Source organism: Ammospiza nelsoni, chromosome 31 (genome assembly GCF_027579445.1).
Source record: "Ammospiza nelsoni isolate bAmmNel1 chromosome 31, bAmmNel1.pri, whole genome shotgun sequence".
NCBI lineage: Eukaryota > Metazoa > Chordata > Aves > Passeriformes > Passerellidae > Ammospiza > Ammospiza nelsoni.
In genome coordinates, this window is record NC_080663.1 from 2,784,099 (window position 1) to 2,811,584 (window position 27,486).

General features: G+C 55.7%; 2 pseudogenes; one reads left to right on the forward strand and one right to left on the reverse strand.

Moving 5' to 3' along the window:
• The window catches only part of LOC132085554 (uncharacterized), a 560,373-nt pseudogene that overhangs the window by 495,747 nt on the left and 37,140 nt on the right, over window positions 1–27,486 (reverse strand).
• Window positions 1–27,486, forward strand: part of LOC132085574 (zinc finger protein 883-like) — a 211,049-nt pseudogene that overhangs the window by 71,079 nt on the left and 112,484 nt on the right.

Consider the following 27,486-nt stretch of genomic DNA (forward strand, 5'->3'; position numbering starts at 1 on the left):
AGGTTATGGGGGGACTTGGTGAAATTTGGGAATCCCCAGGGCCAGGGCTGCAGCTGGGAGGGCAAAGAGAACTGGAAAGTTCTGGAGTCTTGGGAGTTCAGAGGGGCCGGGGAGGGGGAAAAGGGGGGTGGGACTCCCCAAATTCCTAGGGGGATTCAGGTGGAACCCCCCAGAATCTCACCTGGGTACCTGGGAACCCCAAAACCTCCCTGGAGCCTCACCTGGGACACCTGGGAAACCCAAAATTCTTGTGAATTCGCATCTGGGACACCCAGATCTCATCTGAGAGTCCCTTGAGATCCTCACCTGGTCCCCTGGGACTCCCCCAAATCCTCACCTGGGCATCTGCGAAACCCCAAATCTTAATTCTCAACTGGGAAGCCACAAATATCTGGGAAACCTCACCTGGGACCTCCAAAACCTCACCTGGGACCCTTTCAGTCTCTTGGGAGCCTCACCTGGCACCCTCTTGACCCCTCTGTCCACCCTGACTACCCTGTGCTGTGCCCCCTGTTCACCTGGGACCCCCAAAACCCCATATGGACCCCCCCTCAAAACCCTTCAAGGGCCTGCAAAAGCCCCCTCAGGATCCCCCAAACGTCATCTGGGGCCCCCCACGGCCCAAAAACCTCACCTGAGACACCCCAACCCTGTCGGGCCACCCCTGAATACCCCTCTGGACCATCCAAAAACTTGCCCAGAACGCCCAAACCCCACCGGTGACCCCCCAAACTTCCCTCCCCGAACTCCCCAAACCACTCCCCCCTCCCCTAACCCCCTTTCCTGTCCCCAGGTGTCCCCCCCTGCCCTCCCTCCCGAGGTGGCCCCAGCAGAGGCCGCACGGCACCGGGCCCTGGAGGCCCTGGTGGCCCTGGCCGAGGCATTGGGGACACCGGACAGCATCCCCACGGCACTGGCTGAGGCCAAGGCTGCACTGAGACAGGCCCGGGTGGCCCGGGAGGGGCTGCAGGGGGCCCGGGAGGCCGCGGTGGCCCCGGCGGTGGCCCTGGGGACCCTGGGGGACGAGGACGAGCAGCGGCTGCGGCAGATCGGGGCCAAGGCTGAGGAGGAGGCAGCGGCGCTGGAACGCGAGAAGCGACGGGCACGGCAGTGCCAGCGCTGGCTGCAGGCTGGGCATGGGCTGACAATGGGGCTGATGGTGCTGTGTGGGACCGTGTGTGAGTAAAAACCAGTATGGACCAGTATGGACCAGTATGGACCAGTATAAACCATTACAGGCCAGCATTGATCAGTATAGAGCAGTGTGGAGCAGTTTAGAGCAGTGGGAGGTAGCGTGGACGAGCATAGAACAGTAGAGACCATTATGAACCAGTTTAGGCCAGTATAAACCAGTTCAGATCAGTATACATCTTTTTAGAACAGTGGGAGGCAGATCAGCCCAGTTCAGATCAGATCAGACCAGTGTGAGATTCTACAGACCAGGAGGGACTTTCTCCTGTCCTTACCAGTATAGACCAGTATGGACCAGTATAAACCAGTTCAGACCAGAATGGACAGTATGAATATCTACAGACCAAGAAAGACTTTCCCCTGCCCTGACCAGTATAGGCCAGTTCAGACCAGTATAGACAAGTTTGGACCAGTGTAGTGAATCATGGGGCAGCAGGGGATGCAGGGAACCAGTACAGACCAGTTCAGACCAGTTTGGAGCCCTACCGACCAATAGAGACCTTCCCCTGCCCCAGGATGGGGACACTGGCATGGAACTGGTTACACTGGGATGGGGACACTGGGACAGGACTGGGGAAACTGGGACAGGACTGGTGACACTGAGATGGTGACATCGGTACGGGGACAATGGGGCGGTGGCACTGGGATGGTGACATTGGTATGGGGACAATGGGGCGGTGGCACTGGGCTGTCAGTGGGAGCACTGGGATGGAACAGGGGACACTGAGTTGGTGACACTGGAATGATGACACGGGTGTGGTGGCACTGGGATGGGAACAGGGGACACTGGGTTGGTGACACTGGAATGATGACACGGGGCTGGTGGCACTGAGGCAGCCCTGGGGACAATTGGGTGCTGACAGTGGGATAGAACTAGTGGCACTGGGATGGAACTGGTGACACTGGGACATGGCTGGGAATACTGGGACAGGGACATGAGACGGGACAGGGAACACTGGGTCAGGACTGGGGAAGCTGGGATGGCACTGGTGACACTGGGATGGGGACACTGGGGCAGAATGGGGGACACTGGGGAGAAACTGGGGACACTAGGATTGAACTGGTGACACTGGGCTGGGACTGGTGACACTGGGATGACTCCCTTGGTTGGTGGCACTGGGATGGAACTGGGAACACTGGGAAGGGACACTGGGATGGCAACATCAGGAAGGGACTGGGGACACTGGGATGGTGACATTGGTATGGGGACAATGGGGTGGCGGCACTACGCTGGAACCGGGAGCACTGCACTGGCACGGGGAGCACTGGGATGGAACTGGGGGCACTGGGATGGTGGTTCTGGGCTGGTAGCACTGGGAGAGGACTGGTGACACTGGGTTGGCCGCACCGGGACAGCCCTGGGGACACTGGGGTGGTGACACTGGGATGGAACTGGTGGCTCTGGGATGGAACCGGTGACACTGGGGTGTTGACACCAGATCAACCCTGTTGGCGCTGGGCTGCTGACACCAGGACTGGGACACTGGGCTGGAACTGGGGACAGTGGGAGGTGACTTGTGACACTGGGACAGGACTGGAGACACTGGGCTGGTGGCACAATGATGGAACTGGTGACACTGGGATACAACTGGGAACACTGGGACAGGGACACTGGGACAGGATGGGGGACAGTGGGACAGGATTGGGGAAACTGGGAGGGAACTGGGGACACTGGGGACACTGGGATGATGACATTTGGATGGATCTGGTAACACTGGGATGGTGACAATGGTATGGGGACAATGGGGTGGTGGCACTGGCCTGACACTTGAAGCGCTGGGATTGAACTGGAAGCACTGGGATGGAACTGGGAACACTGAGATGCTGGCACTGGGACAGGACTGAGGACACTGGTCCTGCAACTGTGTTGGTGACGCTGGGCTGGTGGCACTCAGGTGGTGACAGTGGGACAGAACTGGTGGCACTGGGATGGAGCTGGTGACACCAGGGTAGTCCTGGTGCCACTAGACAGGTGGCACTGGGCGTCCCTGGTGCCACATGTCTGGTGTCGTGTCCCCATGTCCCTGCAGTGTCCCTGGACTCAGCCCGCACCGCCCTGGGGGTGACCGAGGACGATCAACTGCTGCTGGTCCTGGCCATGGTGGCCGTGTCCTGCCAGGTGGCCTGGCGGGATTTGGGGACATCACAACGTCACCTGGCCACTGCTGCAGGCCACCAGCGGGAAATGGCCCAGCGCCTGCATTACCGTGCCCAGCAGGTGGCAGCTGCCAGGGCCAGCGCCAAGGCCACCGCAGACACCAATGAGGTCACCGCGGATGTGCTGAAGCAGCTGGAGGAGGTGACGCGGGCGCTGGGGACATTGGTGGACGCTGTCACCCAGGACAGGGAGGTGACACCCTGGGGGACACGGGGACATGGCTTCCCAAGCACTGCCCTGGCACTCAAGGACATCATAAAGTGCTTGGCAAAATGGCGGGAGGGTCACGAGGAGGTGACGCGGAAGCTGGAGGCAGCCCATAGAGTGCTGGTGGGGCAGGGGTAAGGACAGGCTGGGGACGTGGGGGTGGCACTGTCACCGCTGGGGCACGGGGACACCCCGAGGGATATTGGGGACCTTGGACACACCCCTGTGTCCTTCCCTTGGGGACCCCCAGGCCTCCCTGACATCCCCTGTCCTGTTTTGGGTCACCACAATGTCCCTGATGTTCCCCAGTGTCCAAAACAGGATCCCAGTGTCCCCTAGTGTCCCCAGCAGGACACCAGGCTACATTTGGGCCCTGCTGGGGACATGGCGGGGACATCAAGGCCTGTTGGGGACACTCGGGGACATCAGGGTCACATTGGGGACACTGGGGGGGATATCTGGGCTCTGTTGGGTGCCCTGAGGGGATGCTGGGGACATTGGGCTCCTGTTGGGGACATCAGGGAAGACATTGAGTCCCGGTTGGGTCACTTAGGGGATACTGGGGGTGTGTTGGGGGACAACAGGGCCCTGTTGAGGACCTTGAGGGGACATTGGGGTCCTGTTGGAGACACTCAGGGGACACTAGGGCCATGTGGGGACCCTGAGGGGACATGGAGGTGCATCAAGGGGACATCGGGCACCCTGCAGGTGGGGGGGGCGGGGCCAGGGGCGTGACATCACCTCTTCCTGTTTACTGCCGCCGTGCAACGTTCCTGTGTGTCACCCAAGTGTCCCCCGGGCGTGTCCTGATCCTGTCCCCTGAGGCCATGGAGCCCCGTGAGGTACGGCAATCCAGGTGTGGTGTGGGGGGTGGGAGGGAGAGGGGACAGGGGATTGCAAAGGGAGCAGGGGTGTGGCAGGACTAGGGTAGGTGACAGAGGGGTGGAGGGGACCGAGAGTGGCAGGGGGGAACAAATGGAGGGTGGCAGGAGGTGGCAGAGGTGACGAGGATGTGACAAAAGGACAGAGGGGAGAGCAGAGCCCTCCAGGGAGGGGACAAGGGGGAACCCCAGGAGGGGACAGAGGCCATCCCAGGAGGCTACGAATTCCATGAGGTCTCCATCACCTCCCCTGTCCCCTCCACAGCTGCTGGAGGCACTGGTGGATGTGGTGGCCACGCTTGGTGAGCTGGCAGCCACTGTGGCCGGACCATACAGGGATGTGCTGCTGAGCGTGCACCCAGAAGCCCTGCACACGGCCCTGGGGACCTTCATCGATCACCTCTGGGACACCCTGGACCAGGGAGGTAACACCCTGAAGCGCCCTGGTGTTGCCTCCCTGGGCCAGGCCCTGGATGCCTTTAGGGCCAACCTGGGGGCCACCTGGGCCCATGTGACAGCCGCAGCCAGTGCCTGGTGGGACCCGGTGGCTACACTTGAGGACAGCTGGGCCCGGCTGGCCCGAGAGGCCACCGAGCTCCGTGACGCCTGCAGGGATGCGGCCACTGCCGAGGCCACCACTGCGGGCACCGCCACCGCCCTGGCTGGAGACCTGCAGGACAAGGCCACCTGCTGGGGGAGAGCTCTGGACAACCTGGTGGCTGAGGCCAGGCAGCTGCCGCTGGCCCTGGACAAGGAGAAGATGGCCTCGGCAGAGGCAGCACACGAGGCCCGGCTGGCGGCCACCAGCAAAGAGATGGAGGCAGCCTCCAAGGCCATGGAAGATGCCATGGTGGCCAGAAGCGAGGGGGGGGGCGGCCACCAGGAGGGGAGAGCGGGCAGAAGCAGCCCTGGGGCTGCTGGAGCGCTTGGTGGCTGCGTGTGACAAAGCCACCGCGTTCCCCCGTGAGCTGCAGTGTTGGCTCAGGGACATCGAGGCCGCCCTGAAGGGGACAAATGAGGCATCCCCTGATGCCCCTGAGGCCTTGGTGGCTGTAGTGGCCAAGGTCGAGCGGCTGTGGGAGGCCAGCACCCACCTGGCCAAGCGTCACCTGCTGGGAACACTTAGGGACATCTGCAGGCTTCTCTCGAGTACCCCTGGTGGCCCTGGTGGCCTCAGTGGCCGTGCAGTGGCCAAGCAGTGCCAAAAAGCCATCGAGGACATCCCAACGCTGCTGCGGGGACAGTGATGTCACCACTGTGATGTCATCAAGGGTGGTGAAATCACTGGGGACATCACTGGTGTCACCTGTCCACTCCCTCCTCCCTATGTGAGATTTGAGACAAGATTGGGGAATTTTCTGGGAATTTTCATTACACTTGCCCCAAATCCTGACGGGAATTCCTGGGGTCATGTCACTGTGGTCACTCTTGGGACACTCTGGGGCCACTCAGGGCCACTCAGCAGTGGGTTGGGGGGATGAATGAAGCAGCTTTCCACCATGGGTACAGAAGACCGTTTCTCAAGCCTCCTCAAAAACCTTCAGGTCCCTTTCCCTCCCTGGGCAGTTTCACCTCCAATGCCCAATTTCCCTGTGCTGGTGACAGATTGGGCCTCAGCTGTTCAATTGCCCTTTTCCCTTTTAGGGCCTCTGCCCCAGGGAGCTCTGTCCCATTCTCCTCCCCCTGGTCCTGTTTGCCTTGCCCTGACAGGGTCTCACTTCCCTCTGGGGGTGGCTCCTTGCACGCGGGTTCCCCTCAGCAATAGTGGCTCCATTATCTTTGCTTTCCCCTTGGCTTTCTCCTCATCAATCCCTCTGTACATTGACCTTCTGGGCTTCCTTTAACAGGTCATTCAATCCCTTATCCTGCCATTCCCCCAGTCTTGCAGCTTTTCCTTATATCCAGCCAAGCATTCATGACAAATGTTATTTTCAATAAAGCTTGTCCAGCTATTGTATCAGTCTATACCTGAGTATTGTCTCGTATTTCTTTTTAGCTTCTCCAGCCATTCAGTTGGAGTCTCATCCTTCTTTTGTTGTTCAGCAAATGCCCTATGATTGTTCTGAGTTGGTGGAGCAGCCTCCCTAATTCCCCTGATAATTAATGCTCTATAATCTTCCATGTTTTACCTTTCCCTGGGATTATGGTGGTCCCAATCAGGGCATTGCAGGGGCATTTTCTGCTCCCCATGGGGTCTATGTTGTGCAGGGTACCTTTCCCAAATCCACATCCTCACTAGTCGGATCATTTTTCTTTCCTCAGGTGTAAACAAAAGGTTAATTCTGGATTCCACTTTGTCCCAGTTATAAACATTGGGTCCCAAAATTGGTCTACTTGTTCTTCTAATCAAATCAGATCTTCACATAGAACTTTTAATTCCTTTTTAAATGCTCTCACTTTGGAGGAATTAAGCGGGGCAGTGACAAACCCGATTGCCTGTGTGCCCCACCCAATGGCACTTCCCAGAGGGGGTTTAGTGCCACTGCTTGGTTCTCATTTTTTCCATTCCTCTCGCTGGACTGCTCTGTCCCTGTTATCCTGGCTGGGTCCATCAGGGGTTGCAGGGGGTGCATTGGCAGATATAGAGGGGACAGATGCTCTAAGGGGTCCCAGGTTTTAATGTCTTTTAATTTAAATGTGTTTGCCTCCCCCAGGAAAACCTTGCCCTTCCAACTGGCAGCAGAATCAGTTTTTTCCTGACTGACTGGTTCTTTGGCATTCGCATGAATATTCAAAGTTTGGCACATCCACCCCTCAAAGGAACTCTATTTTGGCCAGATCAGATCAATGATAAATGATCAGATCTTATCTCCTGTTTAGTCTATTTTCTCATATAATAATGTTTCATTTTGATTCTATTTTCATTCTTTGTGCCAGGGTCATGTAGCCACCGTGCCATTTTTATCCCTAGGAGGCTGTTTGGAGGTGTATCCATGGATGTTTCCCTGCTCCACTTTCCCCTGGGGGTTTTCTCCTTGTTTGCTTTGTGTCCCATTTTCTCAGCTTATCCTGGCACTGTCCCCACGCCTTTGTTTTTTCCTTCTTTCTTAATTTCCAAGCAAATCTGACTCTATGCCTTTCACGTGTATTATCCCAGTCCCTCTCAGGTACTGTTCAGGCTCCTGGAAGCAAATGCTACTTTCCCACACACTATTTCCTACAGTAATTTAAAAAAAATCAATGCCCAGTTCCTGGCTCTCTATTCCACTCTTTCCCACTCCTGGCCCCAGGCACTCTTTAGTGTTGCTGTGCAGTGCCACCTCTCATGACAGATTTTACACTCACACCATATCCAAGGATCACATCCCACTCCACAACTGAAACACAAAGTTACACTCATACGTGTTGTGATGGGAATCATTCATTGGAGGCACAGAAACAACTCGAACTCTCAAAGGTCCTTGTGACAAACTGCCTCATTTATTGTTCGGACCCTCTTTATATAGGGGGTTTGAATCTCCTGGCTTAAGACAGCTGATGGGATGGGTTCTCTCTCTGCCCTGCTCTCTGGCCTGTGCTGTATCTGCATCTAAACCTGAACAGGGTTGGCTGAAGTCTTTGCTTGGGTTTGACTCCAACCTATCCCTGCCTTTTCTGGGGACTTGTTTTCTTCTGGGCTGGTTGAGTTTAGGGGGCAGCTTGAGCTCAGCTGCAATGTGACAACTCACCCTCTTGGTTAGACTAAAAAATTAAATTATGAGCCTAGTTGAATAAGGCTTTTTCCACCCAACTCAGCAAGCCCAGTCTCCCACAGCTAGTGATGTACCTCATGTATCACTGGGGTTGTGACATTCACATCCACAAGCTGTCAGGCAAAACCACCAGCATTACAATTCTTTAGGTTAGCATGTCACAGGCTTAATGTTTAGAAGTTACAAAGTTCCAACTTAACACTACAAACAGTAAACAATTCAACTCACAACTAGTTCAATTAAAACCACACACATTACTACTCATGGGTTGTAAATATTTGAGTCTTGGAATAAGGTGATGGGCAGATTGTCTTACCATTGACAATCTTCTGCTTCCAACGTGCTCTTGGCTTTCCAGGTTATGTTGTGATTTTATTGGAAAACATCAGATAAATATGAGAGTAGGAGCGTTTGAAATAAACATCAAAATTTTATAACATCCATAGTGGCTTTCAGAGCTTGTTGATCATACTTTTCTCCTCGTTGAAGTAAAATAAAAGTTCGTACCTTAATGACTGGTTGTTCCTCTATGGAGGTTAATCTGCCTCTTTCTTTGGTGAGATTTTCCTTCAATTTTTCAGCTTTTTTCTTTCTCTGACTCCTACACCACTCAGGTTTTAGCCTTACTGTCAGTTCTCAGCTCCTTCACTGTCTGGGTTTCTTGCCTTACCAACTTTTCCCGGCTCCTACACGGTTGAGTCTCCCCTGCTCTGCACACAGAAAATGGCTGAGTCGCATCACTTTGTGGATCACTGCGTATCACGGTGGGGGCCGTTCATCGGCGACATACAAACAGCCCAACTCTCCAAGGTCCTTGTGACAAACAGCCTCAGGTTTATTCTCGCAGCTCCTTTTACAGGAGCTCCACATTTCCCTCACTTACACATGTGATTGGTTGGGGTCTTAGCACCGTCCAGCTCCCTGGCCAATGATAGGTCTGCATTTAGGGCTGAATGACATTGGCTGAGGGTCCTTGTATAGAACTGAATCCAACCTATCCTTCTTCACTCAGGGACTTGTTTGCTTCTAGGCTGGTTGAATCAGGGGGGCAGCTTCAGACTGGTTGCACTGTGACACCCCTGCCCTGAACAGTTTAGACCAATATAGACCAGTTCAGACCAGTATAAACCAGTATGAATATCTACAAAGCAGTAGACACTTCTCCCTATGCTGACGAGTATAGGCCAGTTCAGACCAGTATTGACCAGTATGAGACTCTATAGAGCAGGTGGGACTCTCCCCTGCCATGCCCAGTATAGACCAGTATGAGCCAGTATAGAGCAGTATGGACCTGTTCAGAGCAGTGGGGACCAGTTCAGATTGGTATGGACCAGTATAATCAAATTCAGACCAGTATGAACCAGTATGAATATCTACAGACCAACAGAGACTTTCCTCTGCCCTGACCAGTATGAAACAGTTCAGACCAGTATAAACCATATGGAGCAGTAAAGAGGAGCAGGAGATGCAGGAAACCAGTACAGACCAGTAGAGACTGGTAGAGACGAGTTCAGACCAGTATGGAGCTCTACGGACCAGTAGAGACCTTCCCATGCCCCGGGATGCGGACACTGGGATTGAACTGTCACATTGGAGGGGACACTGGGATGGAACTGGGGACACTGGAATGGTGACATTGGTATGGGGACAATGAGAGATGGTGGCACAGGGCTGGCAGTGGGAACACTGGGATGACACTGGGAGCACTGGGATGGAAGTGGGGACACTGGGCTGGTGGCACAGGAATTGAACTGGTGCCACTGCACTTTCCCTGGTGCCACCTCTGTGGTGACCCCCATGTCCCCACAGTGTCCCCACATGAACCCAGTGTGTCCCCATTGTCCCAAGAGGACATTTTGGGAACACTTGGGCACTGTTGGGGACACTCAGGGGACATTGGGATCCTTTTGGGAACATTGGGGGCACATTTGGGACCCACGATGGCCCCTCAAGGGAGGGGCAGTGGGCGGGGCCAGGGGTGACATCACCTCCCCATGCCTCCTGCCCCGCTCCCCCACCTCCCTGCCTGTGTTCAGAGTGTCTCCTGGGAGTGTCACCTCCCTCTGCCAGCACTCCTGGAGTGTTCCCAGTGTCCCCAAGGCATCCCCACAGTGTCCCCAGCGACCATGGAGCAGCAAGAGGTGCGACAATCCCGGTCTAGTGTGGTAGATAGGGACAGGCGATCGGAAGATCACGCGATGTGACGGAAAGTGGCAGGATTCCTTTTCCTCTAATCCCTTAAGATAAGAGACCACCCTAGGAATGTAACTAGGAATGTAGCCCACCTAACAATAGTAATGCTGGTAACTTTCCACTCCTTACTAACCATAGATGGTATTGCAGACCCCCCCTCTGACGCAGAGACACCCCTTAGACTATAAAACTCCACGAGAAGAGATAATAAAGGCCTTTGAGCATCTACCACATTGGTGTCTGCGTGCTCTTTGGCCCGAGCGACCCTGGTGAGTTTGGGTCGCCGTGCTGCTCCTCAAAACCAAGTCGCCTTGCCTTGTATCAGAAGGCAACAGGTTCACAGCTAGAAAGGAATTGTTTTGTCTCCCTGCTCTGTGAACAGAGCTCAGCATCCCGTAATATGAAGCCCAGACCCACAGAGTAAAGCAGCACAGAATCTGAAAACCAGAAAAGCCAAAACCTGAGGCATCAAATCCATGAGAACCCCCCACACACTTACCACGCCTCCCCCTCGGCACCCCCAGGCCCTCCCCATTGATTGAAGCCCCCAAAATGCTCCCAGGCCCGAGCCCCTTGGCCCCCCTGAACCCCCGGCCCGTGTTCTCACCTGGGAAACCCCAAATCTTTGGGAATTCTCAACTGGGATTACCCAGTTCCCTGGAAACCTCACCTGGGATCCCCAAAACCTCACCTGGGAACTCCAAAATTCACCTGAGACCTCCCAAAATGCTTCCGGGAGCCCCCAACACCCCCCCCCTCCCAGGAGTTCCCCAAACTCTGCCTGGGATCCCCCAAGACCTCCAAAACACTGGTGACAGTGGGACAGAACTGGTGGCACTGGGTTGGTACCACTGGAATGATGACACAGGGCTGGTGGCACTGGGACAGCCCTGGGGACACTGGGGTGGTGAAAGTGGGATGGAACTGGGGACACAGGTGGTGACACCAGGGCTACCCTGGTGGCACTGGGCAGGTGCCGCTGGGGTGGATCTATGGACAGTGTGAGGGGACTGGTGGCACAGGGACAGGGGTACTGGGCTGGAACTGGAGACACTGGGAGGGGACACTGGGATGGGGACATTAGGAAGGGACTGGGGACACTGGGCTGGTTGCACTGGGGTGGAACTGGTGACACTGGGACACAACTGGTGACACAGCGGACAGAGGGGACAGGGGGGACATGAGGGTGACAGAGGGGACACGGGGGAATGGAGGGGACACAGAGGGTGGTGGGAGGGGACAGGGGGTCTCAAAGGGGACAGGAGGGTGTGGCAGGAAGCGGGAAAGTGACAGAGGGGTGGAGGGGACCGAGGGCGGCAGCGGGGCAGAAAGCGGGGGGTGGCAGATGGCATTAGGGGCTGACGAAGAGACAGAGGGGACAGCAGACGCCTCCAGGGAGGGGACAAAGGGGCCACCCCAGGAGGCCACAAGTGCCACCAGGTCCCTGACACCTCTCCTGTTCCCTTCCCAGTGCCTGGAGGCTGTGGTGGCCGTGGGCAAGGTGGCAGCCACTGTGACCAGGCCACAGAGGGGCATGTGGCAGCATGTGTCCCCAAAGTCTCTGAGTGCAAACCTGAGGAGATTCACCTGGTACCTCCATAAGACCCTCAACTATCACGCTGTCACCTTCCTGGGCCACTCCAGTGTCCCTTCCCTGGGTCAGGCCCTGGCACCACCCTGAGACCACCTGGGCCGATATGAGAGCCACAGGCAGCACCTGGTGGCCCGGTGGGACTCGTCGGATGTCTCAAGAACAGCTGGCCACCGAGCTCCGTGACACCTGCAGGGACACAGCCAGCTCTGCTGCCATCACTGCAGCCACCGTTGCGACTGTCGCCACCAACCGTGCCTGGAACCTGCAGGACAAGGCCGCCCGCTGTGGGACGTCTCTGCACAACCTGGTGGCCACGGCCCAGAGGCCGTCGGTGGCCCTGGCCAAGGAGGCAGTGGCCGCGCTTGAGGCCTGGCTGGCAGAGGTCACCAGTGAGGAGGAGGTGGCCACCAAGGCCATGAGAGAGGCCATGGTGGCCACCAGCTGGTTGAGAGTGGCCACCAGGAGGGGACAGCAGGTACAGGTGGCCCTGGGGCCACTGGAGCGCTTGGTGGCTGCATGTGACGAGGCCACCGCGTTCCTCCGGAAGCTGCAGCGCCAGCTCAGGGACATTGAGGCCACCCTGGAGGGGACAAATGAGGCATCCCCCGATGTCCCAGAGGCCATGGTGGCCAAAGTGGCAGAAGCCAAGTGGCTGTTGGAGGCCAGTGCACACCTGGCCACGCGTCACCTGCTGAGGACACTTGGGGACATCCACAAACTCCTCTTCAGTTGCTATGGTGGCCACGGTGGCCCCGGTAGCCCACACGGCTAAGCAGCGCCAAAAATGCCATTGTGGACATCCTGAGGGTGCTGCAGGGACAGTGATGTCACTGCTGTGATGTCATTGTGGTAATGACGTCACTGGGGAGCCTTGTGGACACTCAGGTGCCACCAGGCACTGGGACACCCCCGTGCATTGACAGCACTCCCCCCATCATCGAGCTCCAGGACTGGGGCTGAGCCCCCCTCTCCTGTACCAACCCCCACAAGCACCGGGCCTGGAACCCCCTCTGTGCCTCCCCACCCATCCTAGGGGTTCTGCCCCCTCCCCTTTGAACCCCAGAGCTGCGGAATCCCCTGGGAACAGCACCGGGACCAGGGCAGGCCCAGGAGTGAGACCAGAGGGGCTCTGAGCGCTGGGGGAGCACAGGGGGGGTCCCCAACACCGGGGGGGTCCCTTGGGGCTCGACCCTGTGAGCCCCCCCGTTTTCAGCCAGGACCCCCCGTTATCACCAGGGACCCCCCCAATTTACTGGATCCCCCCTCGCACCAGGACCTGCCCTTCACCAACCCCTAAAAGCGCTTGGACTCCCCTGGTCCATGAACCCTCCCCCAGTGCACCAGGATCCCGCACTCACTGCCCCTTCCCCATCCGTGGGATCCCCTCACACTCACCAGACACCCCCACTGACAAGGACCCCCCAGTCCATGGGACTGCCCCACACTCACCATGTCCCCCCTCAGAACCCCCCAGGGCCCTCCATTGATAGGAATAGTCCCAAATGATCTCAAATCCTGGATCCCAAACAACCCCAATGCACTCAAAGATCTCAAATCCTACTGGACACTCAAAACCAATTCTAAATGCTCTCAAATCCCAAACCCTGAATCCCAAAAAATCCCAGATCCCAAATGCTGCCATATAACCCAAATCTGATCCTAAAAGATCTCCAGTCCTAGGTCCTCAAACAATCCCAAATCCCAGACCCCAAATCCTGCTGGATCTTCATAAACAATCCCCAAAACCAATTCCAAATCCAAATTCCAAATGGGTTCTGGCAGGGGAAATCAGAGCCCTGTGTGGGGTAAATGGGCCCTGAGGGGGTAAATGGGGTCCTGGAAGGATAAATGGGGTCCTGAGGGGGAAATGGTTCATGAGGGATAAATGAATGCCCTGAGGGGTAAGTGGGGTCCTGAAAAGATGAATGGGGGTAAATCAGGGTCCTGTCCGGGGAAATCAGGGCCCTGAGGGGTCACTGGGGTCCTGGCAGGGAAATGGAGCCCTGATGGATGGATCCAGGCCCCGAGGGGTTAAAGCCAGCCCCAAAAGGTTCCCTGAGGTCCTGGCAGGCCCAGTTCAGCCCCTCGGGGGAGGATCAGGGCGTGGGGCCCTCCCTCCTCCGAGCCTCGACGCCCTCTGCCCTCAGAGCTCCGGCCGCAGCCTCTGGATGGGGACCGGGATGGAGCTCAAGGTGGGAACCCCAAAACCCCGGGGTCACCCCCAGTGGGCACCCGAGGGGTCTGGGAGGATTTGGGGGGGAATTTGGTGAAGTTTGGGAATCCCCAGGGCCAGGGCTGCAGCTGGGAGGGCAAAGAGAACTGGAAAGTTCTGGAGACTTGGGAGTTCAGAGGGGCCGGGGAGGGGGAAAAAGGGGGTGGGACTCCCCAAATTCCTGCGGGGATTCAGGTGGAAACCCCCAGAATCTCACCTGGGTACCTGGGAACCCCAAAACCTCCCTGGAGCCTCACCTGGGACACCTGGGAAACCTGGGAAACCCAAAATTCTTGTGAATTCTTATCTGGGACACCCAGATCTCATCTGGGAGTCCCTTGAGATCCTCACCTGGCCCCCTGGGACTCCCCCAAATCCTCACCTGGGCATCTGGGAAACCCCAAATCTTTGAGAATTCTCAACTGGGAAGCCACAAATCCCTGGGAAACATCAGCTGGGATCCCCAAAACCTTGACTGAGAGCCCCAAGACCTCACCTGGGACCCCCAAAACCTCACGTGGGACCCCTTCAGTCTCTTGCGAACCTCACCTGGGACTCCCTTGACCCCTCTGTCCACCCTGACTACCCTGTGCTGTGCCCCGTGTTCACTTGGGACCCTCAAAACCTCACCTGGGACCCCCAAAACCCCACGTGGAGCCCCCCCAAAACCCTTCCAGGACCCCCAAAAGCCCCCTCAGGATCCCCCAAAATTCATCTGGGGCCCCCCATGCCCCAAAAATGTCACCTGAGACACCCCAACCCTGTCGGGCCACCCCCTGAATACCCCTCTGGACCATCCAAAAGCTCCCCCAGAACCCCCCAACCCCACCAGCGACCCCCCAAACTCCCCTCCCCGAACCCCCCAAACCCCTCCCCCCATCCCCCAACCCTCTTTCCTGTCCCCAGGCGTCCCCCCCTGCCCTCCCTCCCGAGGTGGCCTCGGCGGTGGCCAAACGGCACCGGGTCCTGGAGGCCCTGGTGGCCCTGGCCGAGGCCTTGGGGACACCGGACAGCATCCCCACGGCACTGGCTGAGGCCGAGGCTGCACTGAGACAGGCCCGGGTGGCCCGGGAGGGGCTGCAGGGGGCCCGGGAGGCCGCTGTGGCCCCGGCGGTGGCCCTGGGGACCCTGGGGGACGAGGACGAGCAGCGGCTGCGGCAGATCGGGGCCAAGGCTGAGGAGGAGGCAGCGGCGCTGGAACGTGAGATGCGACGGGCACGGCGGTGCCAGCACTGGCTGCGGGCTGGGCACGGGCTGACAATGGGGCTGATGGTGCTGTGTGGGACCGTGCGTGAGTAAAAACCAGTATGGACCAGTATGCACCTGTATGGACCAGTATAAACCATTATAGGCCAGCATTGATCAGTATAGAGCTGTGTGGAGCAGTTTAGAGCAGTGGGAGGTAGCGTGGATGAGCATAGAGCAGTAGAGACCATTATGAACCAGTTTAGGCCAGTATAAACCAGTTCAGATCAGTATACATCTTTTTAGAACAATGGGAGGCAGATCAGCCCAGTTCAGATCAGGTCAGACCAGTGTGAATTTCTACAGACCAGGAGGAACTTTCTCCTGTCCTTATCAGTATAGACCAGTATGGACCAGTACAGAGCTGTGGGGACCGGTTCAGACCAGTATGAACCAGTATAAAACAGTTCAGACCAGTATGGACAATATGAATATCTACAGACCAAGAGAGACTTTCCCCTGCCCTGACCAGTATAGGCCAGTTCAGACCAATATAGACCAGTTTGGACCAGTGTAGAGCATCATGGGGCAGCAGGGGATGCAGGGAACCAGTACAGACCAGTTCAGACCAGTTTGGAGCCCTACCGACCAATAGAGACCTTCCCCTGCCCGAGGATGGGGAGACTGGGATGGAACTGGTTACACTGGGATGGGGACACTGGGACAGGACTGGGGAAACTGGGACAGGACGGGTGACACTGGGATGGTGACATCGGTATGGGGACAATGGGGCGGTGGCACTGGGATGGTGACATTGGTATGGGGACAATGGGGCGGTGGCACTGGGCTGTCAGTGGGAGCATGGGGATGGAACAGGGGACGCTGGGTTGGTGACACTGGAATGATGACACGGGTGTGATGGCACTGGAATGGGAACAGGGGACACTGGGTTGGTGACACTGGAATGATGACATGGGTGTGGTGGCACTGAGGCAGCCCTGGGGACAATTGGGTGCTAACAGTGGGATAGAACTAGTGGCACTGGGATGGAACTGGTGGCACTGGGACACGGCTGGGAATACTGGGACAGGGACATGAGACGGGGTAGGGGACACTGGGTCAGGACTGGGGAAACTGGGGTGGCACTAGTGACACTGGGATGGGGACACTGGGGCAGAATGGGGGACACTGGGGAGAAACTGGGGACGCTAGGATTGAACTGGTGACACTGGGCTAGTGCCATGTGTGGCACTGGTGACACTGGGATGGGACTGGTGACACTGGGATGATTCCCTTGGTTGGTGGTACTGGAATGGTACTGGGGACACTGGGAGGGGACTGGGGACACAGGGACACAACTGGGGACACTGGGATGGAACTAGGGACATTGGGTTGGTGGCATTGGGATGGAACTGGGAACACTGGGAAGGGACACTGGGATGGGGACATCAGGAAGGGACTGGGACTACTGGGATGGGATTGGGGACACAACTGGGGACACTGGGATGGTGACATTGGTATGGGGACAATGGGGCAGTGGCACTGCACTGGAACTGAGAGCACTGGACTGGCACTGGGAGCACTGGGATGGTGGTGCTGGGCTGGTAGCACAGGGAGAGGACTGGTGACACTGGGTTGGCCGCACTGGGACAGCCCCGTCGGCACTGGGCTGCTGACACCAGGACTGGGACACTGGGCTGGAACTGGGGACAGTGGGAGGTGACTTGTGACACTGGGACAGGACTGGAGACACTGGGCCGGTGGCACAATGATGGAACTGGTGACACTGGGACACAACTGGGAGCACTGGGACAGGGACACTGGGACAGGGTGGAGGACAGTGGGACAGGACTGGGGACACTGGGAGGGAACTGGGGACACTGGGATGGTGACATTTGGATGGATCTGGTGACACTGGGATGGTGACAATGGTATGGGGACAATGGGGTGGTGGCACTGGCCTGACACTTGAAGCACTGGGATGGAACTGGGGACACTGAGATGGTGGCACTGGGACAGGACTGAGGACACTGGTCCTGCAACTGTGTTGGTGACGCTGGGCTGGTGGCACTCAGGTGGTGACAGTGGGACAGAACTGGTGGCACTGGGATGGAGCTGGTGACACTGGGGTGGTGACACCGGGGTAGTCCTGGTGCCACTAGACAGGTGGCACTGGGTGTCCCTGGTGCCACATGTCCGGTGTCCCCATGTCCCTGCAGTGTCCCTGGACTCAGCCCGCACTGCCCTGGGGGTGACCGAGGACGGTCAACTGCTGCTGGCCCTGACCGTGGTGGCCGTGTCCTGCGAGGTGGCCTGGCGGGGCTTGGGGACATCACGGCGTCACCTGGCCACTGCTGCAGGCCACCAGCGGGACATGGCCCAGCGCCTGCATGACCGCGCCCGGCAGGTGGCGGCCGCCAGGGCCAGCGCTGAGGCTGCCGCGGCCACCAACGAGGTCACCGCGGATGTGCTGGGGCGGCTGGAGGAGGTGATGGAGGCGCTGGAGACATTGGTGGCTGCTGTCACCCGGGACAGGGAGGTGATGCTGTGTGGGACACGGGGACAGGGCTTCCACAGAGTGGCCGAGGCACTCAGGGAGATCATAGAGGGCTCGGCGAGATGGCGGGGGGGTCACAAGGAGGTGACACCGAGGCTGGAGGTGGCGTATAGAGCACTGTTAGGGCAGGGGTAAGGACAGGCTCGGGACGTGGGTGTGGCACTGTCACCACTGGGGCACGGGGACACCCTGAGGGACATTGGGGTCCTTGGACACACCCCTGTGTCCTTCCCTTGGGGACCCCCAGGCCACCCTGACGTCCCCCGTCCTGTTTTGGGTCACCACAATGTCCCCTAGTGTCCCCAGCAGGACATCGGGCGACATTTGGGCCCTGTTGGGGACATGGGGGGACATCAAGGCCTCTTGGAGACATTCAGGGGACACTAGGGCCATGTGGGGACCCTGAGGGGACATGGAGGTGCGTCAAGGGGACATCGGGCACCCCACAGGTGGGGGGGGGCGGGGCAAGGGGTGTGACGTCACCTCTTCCTGTTTACTGCCGCCGTGCAACGTTCCTGTGTGTCACCCAAGTGTCCCCCGGGCGTGTCCTGATCCTGTCCCCTGAGGCCATGGAGCCCCGTGAGGTACGGCAATCCAGGTGTGGTGTGGGGGGTGGGAGGGAGAGGGGACAGGGGATTTCAAAGGGAACAGGGGTGTGGCAGGACTAGGGTAGGTGACAGAGGGGTAGAGGGGATCGATGGTGGCAGGGGGGAACAAATGGAGGGTGGCGGGGGTGGCAGAGGTGACGAGGAGGTGACAAAAGGACAGAGGGGAGAGCAGAGCCCTCCAAGGAGGGGACAAAGGGGAACCCCAGGAGGGGACAGAGGCCATCCCAGGAGGCTAAGAATTCCATGAGGTCTCCATCACCTCCCCTGTCCCCTCCACAGCTGCTGGAGGTACTGGTGGATGTGGTGGCCACACTTGGTGAGCTGGCAGCCACTGTGGCCGGACCATACAGGGATGTGCTGCTGAGCATGCACCCAGAAGCCCTGCACACGGCCCTGGGGACCTTCATCGATCACCTCTGGGACACCCTGGACCAGGGAGGTAACACCCTGAAGCGCCCCGGTGTTGCCTCCCTGGGCCAGGCCCTGGATGCCTTTAGGGCCAACCTGGGGGCCACCTGGGCCCATGTGACAGCCGCAGCCAGTGCCTGGTGGGACCCGGTGGCTACACTTGAGGACAGCTGGGCCCGGCTGGCCCGAGAGGCCACCGAGCTCCGTGACGCGTGCAGGGATGCGGCCACTGCCGAGGCCACCACTGCGGGCACCAGCAGCGCCCTGGCTGGAGACCTGCAGGACAAGGCCACCTGCTGGGACAGAGCTCTGGACAACCTCCGCGCCAAAGCCTGGCAGCTGCCGCTGGTCCTGGACAAGGAGAAGATGGCCTCGGCAGAGGCAGCGCACGAGGCCCGGCTGGCGGCTGCCAGCAAAGAGACGGAGGCGACCACCAAGGCCATGGAAGATGCTGTGGTGGCCAGAAGCGAGGGGGGGGTGGCCACCAGGAGGAGACAGCGGGCAGAAGCAGCCCTGGGGCTGCTGGAGCGCTTGGTGGCTGCGTGTGACAAAGCCACCGCGTTCCCCCGTGAGCTGCAGTGTTGGCTTAGGGACATCGAGGCCGCCCTGAAGGGGACAAATGAGGCATCCCCTGATGTCCCCGAGGCCTTGGTGGCTGTAGTGGCCAAGGTCGAGCGGCTGTGGGAGGCCAGCGCCCGCCTGGCCACATGTCACCTGCTAGGAACACTTGGGGACATCCGCAGGCTTCTCTCGAGTACCCCTGGTGGCCCTGGTGGCCTCAGTGGCCGTGCAGTGGCCAAGCAGTGCCAAAAAGCCATCGAGGACATCCCAACGCTGCTGCGGGGACAGTGATGCCACCACTGTGATGCCATCAAGGGTGGTGAAATCACTGGGGACATCACTGGTGTCACCTGTCCACTCCCTCCTCCCTGCCAGAGATTTGAGACGAGTTTGGGGAATTTTCTGGGAATTTTCATTACATTTGCCCCAAATCCTGATGGGAATTCCTGGGGTCATGTCACTGGGGTCGCTCTTGGGACACTCTGGGGCCACTCAGGGCCACTCAGCAGTGGGTTGGGGGGATGAATGAAGCAGCTTTCCACCATAGGTACAGCAGACTGTTTATCAAGCCTCCTCAAAAACCTTCAGGTCCCTTTCCCTCCCTGGGCAGTTTCACCTCCAATGCCCAATTTCCCTGTGCTGGTGACAGATTGGGCCTCAGCTGTTCAGTTGCCCTTTTCCCTTTTAGGGCCTCTGCCCCAGGGAGCTCTGTCCCATTCTCCTCCCCCTGGTCCCGTTTGCCTTGCCCTGACAGGGTCTCACTTCCCTCTGGGGGTGGCTCCTTGCACGCGGGTTCCCCTCAGCAATAGTGGCTCCATTATCTTTGCTTTCCCCTTGGCTTTCTCCTCATCAATCCCTCTGTACATTGACCTTCTGGGCTTCCTTTAACAGGTCATTCAATCCCTTATCCTGCCATTCCCCCAGTCTTGCAGCTTTTCCTTATATCCAGCCAAGCATTCATGACAAATGTTATTTTCAATAAAGCTTGTCCAGATATTGTATCAGTCTGTACCTGAGTATTGTCTCGCATTTCTTTTAACCTCTCCAGCCATTCAGTTGGAGTCTCATCCTTCTTTTGTTGTTCAGCAAATGCCCCGTGGTCATTCTGAGTTGGTGGAGCAGCCTCCCTAATTCCCCTGATAATTAATGCTCTATAATCTTCCATGTTTTACCTTCCTCCAGGGTTATGGTGGTCCTAATTAGGGCATTGCAGGGGCATTTTCTGCTCCCCATGGGGTCTATGTTGTGCAGGGTACCTTTCCCAAAGCCACATCCTCACTAGTTGGATCATTTGTCTTTCCTCAGGTGTAAACAAAAGGTTAATTCTAGATTGCACTCTGTCCCAGTTATAAACATTGGGTCCCAAAATTGGTCTACTTGCTCTGCTGATCCAATTGGATCTTCACATAGAACTTTTAATTCCTTTTTAAATGCTCTTACTTTGGAGGAATTAAGCGGGGCAGTGACAAACCCGATTGCCTGTGTGCCCCACCCAATGGCACTTCCCAGAGGGGGTTTAGTGCCACTGCTTGGTTCTCATTTTTTCCATTCCTCTCGCTGGACTGCTCTGTCCCTGTTATCCTGGCTGGGTCCATCAGGGGTTGCAGGGGGTGCATTGGCAGATATAGAGGGGACAGATGCTCTAAGGGGTCCCAGGTTTTAATGTCTTTTAATTTAAATGTGTTTGCCTCCCCCAGGAAAACCTTGCCCTTCCAACTGGCAGCAGAATCTGTTTTTTCCTGACTGACTGGTTCTTTGGCATTCGCATGAATATTCAAAGTTTGGCACATCCACCCCTCAAAGGAACTCTATTTTGGCCAGATCAGATCAATGATAAATGATCAGATCTTATCTCCTGTTTAGTCTATTTTCTCATATAATAATGTTTAATTTTGATTCTATTTTCATTCTTTGTGTCAGGGTTATGTAGCCACAGTGCCATTTTTATCCCTAGGAGGCTGTTTGGAGGTGTATCCATGGATGTTTCCCTGCTCCCCTTTCCCCTGGGGGTTTTCTCCTTGTTTGCTTTGTGTCCCATTTTCTCAGTTTATCCTGGCACTGTCCCCACTCCTTTGTTTTTTCCTTCTTTCTTAATTTCCAAGCAAATCTGACTCTATGCCTTTCACGTGTATTATCCCAGTCCCTCTCAGGTACTGTTCAGGCTCCTGGAAGCAAATGCTACTTTCCCACACACTATTTCCTACAGTAATTTAAAAAAAATCAATGCCCAGTTCCTGGCTCTCTATTCCACTCTTTCCCACTCCTGGCCCCAGGCACTCTTTAGTGTTGCTGTGCAGTGCCACCTCTCATGACAGATTTTACACTCACACCATATCCAAGGATCACATCCCACTCCACAACTGAAACACAAAGTTACACTCATACGTGTTGTGATTGGAATCATTCATTGGAGGCACAGAAACAACTCGAACTCTCAAAGGTCCTTGTGACAAACTGCCTCATTTATTGTTCGGACCCTCTTTATATAGGGGGTTTGAATCTCCTGGCTTAAGACAGCTGATGGGATGGGTTCTCTCTCTGCCCTGCTCTCTGGCCTGTGCTGTATCTGCATCTAAACCTGAACAGGGTTGGCTGAAGTCTTTGCTTGGGTTTGACTCCAACCTATCCCTGCCTTTTCCGGGGACTTGTTTTCTTCTGGGCTGGTTGAGTTTAGGGGGCAGCTTGAGCTCAGCTGCAATGCGACAACTCACCCTCTTGGTTAGACTAAAAAATTAAATTATGAGCCTAGTTGAATAAGGCTTTTTCCACCCAACTCAGCAAGCCCAGTCTCCCACAGCTAGTGATGTACCTCATGTATCACTGGGGTTGTGACATTCACATCCACAAGCTGTCAGGCAAAACCACCAGCATTACAATTCTTTAGGTTAGCATGTCACAGGCTTAATGTTTAGAAGTTACAAAGTTCCAACTTAACACTACAAACAGTAAACAATTCAACTCAAAACTAGTTCAATTAAAAACCACACACATTACTACTCATGGGTTGTAAATATTTGAGTCTTGGAATAAGGTGATGGGCAGATTGTCTTACCATTGACAATCTTCTGCTTCCAACGTGCTCTTGGCTTTCCAGGTTATGTTGTGATTTTATTGGAAAACATCAGATAAATATGAGAGTAGGAGCGTTTGAAATAAACATCAAAATTTTATAACATCCATAGTGGCTTTCAGAGCTTGTTGATCATACTTTTTTCCTCGTTGAAGTAAAATAAAAGTTCTTACCTTCATGACTGGTTGTTCCTCTATGGAGGTTAATCTGCCTCTTTCTTTGGTGAGATTTTCCTTCAATTTTTCAGCTTTTTTCTTTCTCTGACTCCTACACCACTCAGTTTTTTAGCCTTACTGTCAGTTCTCAGCTCCTTCACTGTCTGGGTTTCTTGCCTTACCAACTTTTCCCGGCTCCTACACGGTTGAGTCTCCCCTGCTCTGCACACAGAAAATGGCTGAGTCGCATCACTTTGTGGATCACTGCGTATCACGGTGGGGGCTGTTCATCGGCGACATACAAACAGCCCAACTCTCCAAGGTCCTTGTGACAAACAGCCTCAGGTTTATTCTCGCAGCTCCTTTTATAGGAGCTCCACATTTCCCTCACTTACACATGTGATTGGTTGGGGTCTTAGCACCGTCCAGCTCCCTGGCCAATGATAGGTCTGCATTTAGGGCTGAATGACATTGGCTGAGGGTCCTTGTATAGAACTGAATCCAACCTATTCTTCTTCACTCAGGGACTTGTTTGCTTCTAGGCTGGTTGAATCAGGGGGGCAGCTTCAGACTGGTTGCACTGTGACACCCCTGCCCTGAACAGTTTAGACCAATATAGACCAGTTCAGACCAGTATAAACCAATACAGACCAGTATAAACCAGTATGAATATCTACGAAGCAGTAGACACTTCTCCCTATGCTGACGAGTATAGACCAGTTCAGACCAGTATTGACCAGTATGAGACTCTATAGAGCAGGTGGGACTCTCCCCTGCCATGCCCAGTATAGACCAGTATGAGCCAGTCTAGAGCAGTATGGACCTGTTCAGAGCAGTGGGGACCAGTTCAGATTGGTATGGACCAGTATAATCAAATTCAGACCAGTATGAACCAGTATGAATATCTACAGACCAACAGAGACTTTCCTCTGCCCTGACCAGTATGAAACAGTTCAGACCAGTATAAACCAGTATGGACCAGTAAAGAGGAGCAGGAGATGGAGGAAACCAGTACAGACCAGTAGAGACCGGTAGAGACGAGTTCAGACCAGTATGGAGCTCTACAGACCAGTAGAGACCTTCCCATGCCCCGGGATGCGGACACTGGGATTGAACTCTCACATTGGAGGGAACACTGGGATGGAACTGGGGACACTGGAATGGTGACATTGGTATGAGGACAATGAGAGATGGTGGCACAGGGCTGGCAGTGGGAACACTGGGATGACACTGGGAGCACTGGGATGGAAGTGGGGACACTGGGCTGGTGGCACAGGAATTGAACTGGTGCCACTGCACTTTCCCTGGTGCCACCTCTGTGGTGACCCCCATGTCCCCACAGTGTCCCCACATGAACCCAGTGTGTCCCCATTGTCCCAAGAGGACATTTTGGGAACACTTGGGCACTGTTGGGGACACTCAGGGGACATTGGGATCCTTTTGGGAACATTGGGGGCACATTTGGGACCCACGATGGCCCCTCAAGGGAGGGGCAGTGGGGGGGGCCAGGGGTAACATCACCTCTCCCTGCCTCCTGCCCCGCCCCCCCACCTCCCTGCCTGTGTTCAGAGTGTCTCCTGGGAGTGTCACCTCCCTCTGCCAGCACTCCTGGAGTGTTCCCAGTGTCCCCAGTGGCCATGGAGCCCCAAGAGGTGTGACAATCCTGGTCTAGTGTGGTAGATAGGGACAGGCGATCGGAAGATCACGCGATGTGACGGAAAGAGGCAGGATTCCTTTTCCCCTAATCCCCTGAGATAAGAGACCACCCTAGGAATGTAACTAGGAATGTAGCCCACCTAACGATAGTAATGCTGGTAACTTTCCACTCCTTACTAACCATAGATGGTATTGCAGACCCCCCCTCTGACATAGAGAGACCCCTTAGACTATAAAACTCCACGAGAAGAGATAATAAAGGCCTTTGACCATCTACCACATTGGTGTCTGTGTGCTCTTTGGCCTGAGCGACCCTGGTGAGTTTGGGTCGCCGTGCTGCTCCTCGAAACCAGGTTGCTTTGCCTTATATCAGAAGGCAACAACTGGTGCCGACCCCTGGGAGGGAGCTCGGGTGATGGGATTCGCCTGGACGAGAAACAGCGGCTGCAGCGGCAGGACCGTCTGCAGCGGGGGGGACACCCCCGGACCCGTGTGGACCATGGAAGCCTTAGCGAAGGTTGTAAGTCAGATGCATGCGCAATGGGGTATTGAGTGTAAGCTTAAAGACCTATGTCTTGCATTTCCGAGACTGATTAAGCTTGGGGCCATAAAAAGCCCAATACATATCCTCCATCCGGAGGCTTGGGATAATTGTACAAAGGCTCTGGCGGAGGACACCACGTCCTCAGGCTCAGGGAAAGCCCTAAAATCGTGGGGCAGAGTTATCCAAGCTCTGCAAAAAGCTCGACAAGAGCAAGAAACCTGGAAAGCCACGTGAACTTATTTACTAGCCACGCCACAGCTGCGGGTGGGCGCAGCAACGCAGACCGCGGAGGATTTTGATCAGATCGGCGGCGTGGAACCAAACAGTATGTTGACAAGCAATCAATTATTAATTAACTACTAACTCTTAAGTTCCTCAAGGCCTTCCCATTTTTTTAGTAACTCTAATAAAGCTTATCTCTAACTGAAACCTCAGCTCCTTTAAAATCTCTAAATTTCTTAAAGTTTATGTCTCACAGGGACGTGGCCACTAATGAGGCCACCACTGCGGCCACGGCCACTGCCCTGGCTGGGGACCTGCAAGACAAGGCCACCTGCTAGGGGACATCAATCCACAACTGGGTGGCCGCGGCACAGCAGCCGTTGGTGGCCCTGGCCAAGGAGGAGGTGACCTCAGCGGTTGCTGCGCTTGAGGCCCGGGTCACAGCCTCCGCCATGGAGAAAGAGGCAGCCACCAAGGCCGTGGGAGAGGTCATGGCGGCCAGCAGCCAGGCAAAGGTGGCCACTAGGAGGGACAGAGGGCGGAGGCGGCCCTGGGGCTGCTGGAGCGCTTGGCAGCTGCCTGTGATGAAGCCACCGTGTTTCCCCGGGAGCTGCGGCACTGGTTCGAGGACATCAAGGCTGGCCCTGAAGGGGACAAATCAGACATCCCCCGATGTCCCTGAGGCCTTGGTTGCTGCAGTGGCCAAGGCCAAGTGGCTGTGGGAGGCCAGCAGCTGCCTGGCCACGTGTCACCTGCTGAGAACACCTGGGGACATCTGCAGGCTCCTTCTGAGTCCCCCCAGTGGCCCCGGTGGCCTTGGTGGCTGTGCAGTGGCCGAGTGGTACCAAAAAGCCACTGAGGACATCCAAAAGCTGCTGTGGGAACAGTGATGACAGCGCTCTGACATCATCAGGGCAGTGACATCATCAGGGACATTGCTGGTGTCACTTGTCTTGTCTCCCCTCCCTGTGTGGGATTTTAGACACATTTGGGGAGTTTTCTGAGAATTTTCATTAAAATTGCCCCAAATCCTGGGGTAATTCCTGGAGTAACACACCAGGATCCCCCCCTTTGCTGCCTCCCTTCTTCACAACATCCCCCAGAACGCCTCCAGCCACTTCCCCCTCGGTTCTCCGGAGCCCCTGGCCTGCATTGGGCCTTGCTGGGGCCTGGCTGGCTCTACCCCCTGGGGCCCCCCAGAGTTTGACTGCCATTTTCTCTTCCTCTGGAAGTACCCCGATACCTAACTGCACTTGCAAATCCCTTCCCATCAGATTATATCCTTTCTCCCATACGAATAAAACATCCCTCATTCCTAATTTGTTTGTTCCTTCAAATATTACATGTTTTATAACAGGTGCTTCATATCTGTCTCCCTTTGCCCCTACTACTTGAACTGTATTTTGGCTTTTTTTTGCATCCTCTTGGAATTCTATAAACATGTCCTCTTAGCCCCTGTGTCTACTAAAAATTCAAATTCTTCCTCCTGAGGGCCTAATTTGAAATTTATCAAGGGCTCTTGTTGATATTTTGACCCCAGGAGACAGAGCCTCTGACTTCCATATTCAACCCAATTGCCCGTGTGCCCCTGCCAGTGGCACTTCTAGGAGGGGGTTTAGTGCCACTGCTTGGTTCTCATTTTTCCATTCCTCTCGCTGGACTGCTCTGCCCCAGGAATTCTGGCTGGGTCCATCAGGGGGTGCATCAAGTGCTGGCAGATATGGAGGGGACAGATACTCTAAGGTCTCAATTTTCAGTTTCTTTTAATTTAAATGTGTTCACCTATCTCAGGGAAGCCTCACCCTTCCAACTGGCAGCAGAATCTGTTTTTTCTTGACTGACTGGTTCTTTGGCATTCACATGAATATTCAAAGTTTGGCACATCCACCCTTCAAAGGAACTCTATTTTGGCCAGATCAGATCAATGATAAATGATCAGATCTTGTCTCCTGATGAGTCTATTTCATCATATAGTAATCAATCATTTTGATTTTATTTGCATTCTTTTTGTCAGGGTTATGTACCCTCTGTGCCAATTTTATGCCTAGGAGGCTGTTTGGAGGTATATCCATTAATGTTTCCCGGCTCCCCTTTTCCCTGGGGATTTTCTCCTTGTTTGCTTTGAGTCCAATTTTCTCAGCTTATCCTGGCACTGTCCCCACACCTTTGTTTTTTCCCCTTCTTTCTTAACTTCAAAACAAATCTGATTCTACACATTTCACATATATTTTCCCAGTCCTCCGGTACTGTTCAGGCTCGTGGAACTAAGTGCAGTTTTCCCACACACTATTTCCTACAGAAATTTTTAAAAATGTAATGCCCAATTCCTGGCTCAGAGTTCCACTTTTTCCCACTCCCGGCCCCAGGCACTCTTTAGTGTGCCTGTGCAATG